Source organism: Apium graveolens, chromosome 7 (genome assembly GCF_009905375.1).
Source record: "Apium graveolens cultivar Ventura chromosome 7, ASM990537v1, whole genome shotgun sequence".
NCBI classification, from domain to species: domain Eukaryota; kingdom Viridiplantae; phylum Streptophyta; class Magnoliopsida; order Apiales; family Apiaceae; genus Apium; species Apium graveolens.
The window spans coordinates 6,397,983-6,403,382 of record NC_133653.1 but is presented as its reverse complement, the minus strand read 5'-3'; the positions used below and the strand labels follow the sequence as shown (position 1 = coordinate 6,403,382).

General features: G+C 35.8%; 1 long non-coding RNA gene across 1 annotated transcript; it reads right to left on the bottom strand.

Annotated features, from left to right (window-relative positions):
• Positions 1–4,209: 4,209 nt before the first annotated feature.
• On the bottom strand, positions 4,210–4,991 carry LOC141671191 (uncharacterized). The gene is made up of 3 exons (XR_012554996.1): positions 4,685–4,991; positions 4,429–4,582; positions 4,210–4,327 (listed from the first exon to the last, which is right to left on the bottom strand). It is a non-coding gene; the product is annotated as an uncharacterized LOC141671191 (long non-coding RNA).
• Between the last annotated feature and the right edge of the window lie 409 nt (positions 4,992–5,400).

The window sequence follows — 5,400 nt, the reverse complement described above, 5'->3', positions numbered from 1 at the left end:
CCCCCCCCCTTTTTTAAATAATGTATATGTCCTTGTCGATATCATCATTATAACTAGCAATTATTTAGTTGTCTGATTAGTTATGATATTCAGATTATTACAAACCAATCCGCATTTATATAACTTTAAATAATTCACTGTGAACGACCCGAGAAAACTAATAAAATAGAGCTCGCAGACACAATAATTTAGTTGTTCATGTCAAGTGCCATCAAACATTTTTGTGCTTTAATTCTTCAGAAATCAGATACATGTCTATTTTTTACTGGTATTTGCTTGAATTTAGATATTCAATTTCAGAACTGCATTAATATTGCCTTCATTGACTTCCCGTACACACTTGGATTGTGTCTACTAAATAGTAATGACTACCTAGTTGTTTGTTCATAAATCCTTTGATTGAATGTTAGTGCTTAGGCATTTTTTAAATAGTTGATGTGCAATTTTTCTTAAGTAAATCAATAGTTATGTGGTAACTTTGAGCTAGATAACCTTGTCTTCTTCTTTTGTGCTCTATAATAGAAAAAGACTGATCCTAATCTCGCCTCGCCATCACAAGCTGAAATTTATTTGGAATCTCATGAACAAGATGGCCGAACATACAAGACTACGGCTGCTCCGCAAAAAAGAAACGTAAGGACTTTACATTTTTTATGGAGGTTAAATGCTGCACGATAGTTCAATTTGTCTATTTCTTTAAAATTAAGAGATAAAAAATGCTTTGCCAAGTATGTTTTGTTGGTTTAATTTATTTGGTAAAACAAATAACATAAGAGACTTAGCGGAAATAAAAGGCTGTTAAGTATTAGTATAGGCCACCTTAATGCAAACCTTGTTAATAGTTGTGTAGTTGTGTAGCACAATTCTATGGTAAAATTGATTAATATTTAATAACATTTTTCTTGTAGAGAGAGAACAAGAAAGCGATGGAATCAGATTCGGCTCCTGCAGACACTTATTTGGAAGATTTGACTGCAAAGATCAGGGGAGAACTTGAGGCTGAACTGGAAGAAAAGGTTTCCAAGAAAGTGCAGGATAACTTGTCAGTTATTCTCAAAAAGATCGCAGCAGCTAATCCAGGCTTGAATCTGGACATTGGAGAAGTTGATGCTAATATTTCAAGCGAGGATGATAAAAATGGTACACCAATGACTATCGGGACTGCTGGGACTTCCAAGACTGCCCGAACTTCTTCTTAGATATTTCTCTTTACAAGCATTAGCTTGAGTTAATAGTATGGACAGTTATGTTATTTAGACTTTTGAATTATTAGTTTATAACTTTTGGTACTCACTGTAATTGGTGGTGGATGGTGTTTATTTGGTTTGGTTGGAGTTGGAATTTGGGGATTGTTTGGTGTTCTTGTTAGTATGATTTTGGTGGAGTGATGTAGTGAATCGTACTATAATTTTGGCGAAGTGGTTATTATGTTGGCGGAGTTGGTGTTTTGAATGCTATAAGACTAGTTTGTTGGGGAAATATGTTTTGGTATAGTTGAATTGTTATTTTCTTAATGGCAGTAATGTGTTTATCAAAACTACATTTCAAAATGTTATCTATTAGTGTTACAATAGCTATATTTATCACTGTTACAAAATCTAAATTTGTGTTTCTTTTGCCAAAATACAGTGTTACATTAGATTTGTTTACTGTTACGTCAGTAATAAAAGTGGTACAATGGGCCCCACTTGATGACGTGGCAGTGGGCCACACTTGATGACGTGGCAGTGGGCCCCTTGATGACGTGGCAGCGGGCCCCATATGATGACGTGGCGGTGGGTACCACTGATTAACCAATCTATGTGGCAGTCCACGTGGCAGTCCATGTGGCATTGCTCGCCACGTGTCAGTGGGTCCCTCTATATGACGTGGCTGCCTACGTGGCAATCCAGTCAGGTGGGTCCCACATGATTTTTTCAAATGCTAAGGTAACACTGAATTGCCGTTACGTTTGATTTATCTAGTGTTACTCTATCTCCCTAAGGTAATGTTTTTATTTATGTTACGGTTGATAATCAAAACATTACATTAGATAGCAATGGCAACATTTGCGGATAAAATGGTTATTTGGCGTTACAATAGGCCTATTGCAACATAAAACGGGCCTAAGGTGACGTAAAATGAGTGTCTTGTTAGCCCATCTATGGCGTAGTGATAGTCGCTATCGATTGCACCCCATACTCCTTGCCCCTTCATGAACACTTTCATCTTTAGGGACCAAGTTGTATAATTGCTTCTCGTTAACATGGGATAGCTCAAACCCATAACACCTTCCTTTGCCTTCGACGTTTGCATGGTGGTTTCGCTTGTGTGTTTAGGTTGATATTTGGGCATAAAAGAAACCGAACACCAGGCTCGGATACCAAAGTAACCGTGGATTAAAGAACGGTGCAGGTGGCCCTTGCTGCGATATATCAAGGTCTGCCAGAAGATATTTTTTTGACCACTGCTGAGAAAGAAACTGCTAGCTTGGGAGGCCATTAAAAGGATGTGTGTGGGAGCAGAGCGAGTGAAGGAGGCAAAGGTGCAGATATTAAAGGGAGAATTCGAGCCTCTCATGATGAAAGACTCAGAGAAGATAGAATATATCTGCTTTAAGCTGAATGGCATTGTGACTAACATTCGAGTTCTTGGAGAAGCTATGGAAGAATCCAGTGTTATAAGGAAGATTCTACGTGCTGTTCCTGATAAGTTCCTCCAAATAGCTTCAAACATTGAATAATTTGGAGATGTTAAAGCCATGTCAGTTGAAGAACCGCTGGGACGTCTCAAGGCCCATGAAGAAAGAATGAAAGGTAGGAGTGAGCAAAGTGAGCAACAACAGCTTCTCTTAGCTAAGAAATGGAAGGGCAGACTGGACAAGAGCAAGATAAAATGTTTCAATTGCAACATTTATGGTCACTTTGCCTCAGAGTGTGACAAACCTCGACGAAAGAAAGAACACTGTCAAGAAGCAAATCTAGCACAGCTTCATGATGACGAACCAGCATTGCTGTAGAGGATATATGGGCCAACAAAGACAAGCCATAAGGGCTTGTGAATAAAAGACATAAGGGCTGTGAAATGAATGCCATATGGGCAGGAAATAAATTGCCAGACGGGCAAACAAGGAATCCAAAAGGAGTTGTGATCAGTGGTGCCATATGGACACAGAAAGGCCACACGAGATGGATCAATGTATTTGCCATACGGGCATGAAGAAGTTGTTTCAGTTCAAGGCATGCCATACGGGTAGCTGAAGAATTGATAGATGAATATAGAATTAAGGGGGAGATTGTTGGAGTTTAATTCTATATTCATATGTTTAGTTATTTATTTAGATAATGTTTTATTTGTTTTTAGTATAATGTTGAATAAGTCTGTTGCACTTAGTGGGTTACTAGCAGCTGAACGAGTCTTTAGCAACGTGATCAGATCATGCAGTAGTAGAGAAATAATAGGAGTAGTTGCTGGTTATCAGCACCACCTTAACAGATTAGTTTAGTTTTGCTTCTTTAGATAGTCACGTACTTAGTTTGTATTCAATTAAGAGAATTGTACTCTTCTTTCAGCAGTTTAATAAAAATGAGTTCAGCTCATAATATGTTTCTATATTAATTACTGTCATATACTTCTATATAGTCGCTACAAAATTAAGGTTACAAATTATTTGACAATGTTAATCATGCCAAATTACCAGAAGTTACAACGGGAAAATGATAATAAACTGCACATAAGAGACTATTTTTATGCTAAATTAAATGTTGGAATAGCTGTTTTATTCTATGGATAAAGGATCTAATTGATAGTGTACTAATTGGACTGGGCATGACAGTTACTTTAAATAGTAAAAAGCAATTTTGAGTTGAAGAAATACCTAAATAATGCAATCCACATAAGAGAAGCCAGAGTTTAATATTAAACTAATACTAAATGATCAAAATAAGTCTGATACTGCTCTTTTATTGTTCCAGAGTTCATTGGTTCCCCTTATCTTGATTTCTATAGTAGTGCATAGAATTAGAAATATGATTGTGACTGAGATTCCATACTAACTTGGAATCTCTTAGTATTCCAAGGGCTGTGGAAATGCGTTGGGTTGATACTTATTTTCCTTTTACCAATCCATCATTTGAACTCGAGATATACTTTCAGGTACTTAAACTTGATTGCTTTTTCTTTTGTATTCTTTTTGAAACTATCAAAGAATTTGAACAAATGTGACAAAAAGAAAAAGAAGAATACGTGCTAAATAATTTATATCAAATAAGACCTTTAAAAAGTTCCATAGCAGAAATTTCGTTCTCAACTGCTGCAGTTGCAACTGAAAGGGCCAATTCTAGCTTCACTGACATATTAGACCAAGAATTTGTTTTACAAAATCAAGCAAAATTAGTAACACTTAAATTTTTAAAACCAAGAATTTATTTTAAAGCATTAAATATTTACCTAGTTGATCACTTGATCTTCAAGTGCCTAGATTTGAAAATCATCAAATTCAAAGGATATAATTTTGCAAGATGAATCAACTTTAGTTTGTTTGGATATGAGGAGTGATGTTAATTAAGATAAGCTATGCAATGACTTCCCAAATAGCCAGATCCTGTAGTGTGAGTGTGACAGGGGTTAGAAGGAATTCTTAGTTGAGAAGCACTCTTCACTCGTATAAATAAGAAAATTTTATGGTGTCTGTTTTCGTACTTACCCCTGTTCAAGTCTGCCGCTGGAAAGGAGTATTTAAGCAGGACTACCATTTGATTCTCTTGGAATGATATAAGGTATTTGTATTATTAGGACACCAGTCATTTAATAGGTGTCAAGTGATGAAGCCATAGAAACTGCAAAACTTCTTGCCGTAAAAGAAGGATTGCTGGTAAGTTTAACCATTTTTTCACTCGAAATGGATCTCTTTTGGACTTCTAAGTTGCCTTATGATGCTCTGCGCAGTTTATCTGCATCTGATTGTTAAGTATCTTTTACAGGTGGGAATATCATCTGGTGTTGTAGCTGCAGCTGCTATTAAAATCGCAAACACGACATAAAGTGCAGGAAAAATGATAGTTGTAAGTTTGTTTATTTTTATTATGAACACCAAACAACTATATTTAGTAAATTAGCTTGCCTTCATCCATCTGCAAGAATGTTGCTACTAAATCATTTTTCATATATCCTATCAACAGTTAAGCTGGCAGTTTGGTAGTGTTTAAGATTTAACATTTAGGAAATTATCTATAAACAAGAAACTAGCTAAAGCAACTAATCATGTATTCGTATGTGGTTAGTGACTAATACTAGACTTAGCTTATAAATATACGTTTGATATTTGTGAAGTAAATAGTTTGTAATATTTTCTTATACTTCTCTCCTATAAGCATTCACTTCATATCTGTACTTTTTTTATTATAAAGACAAGCTCAAGAG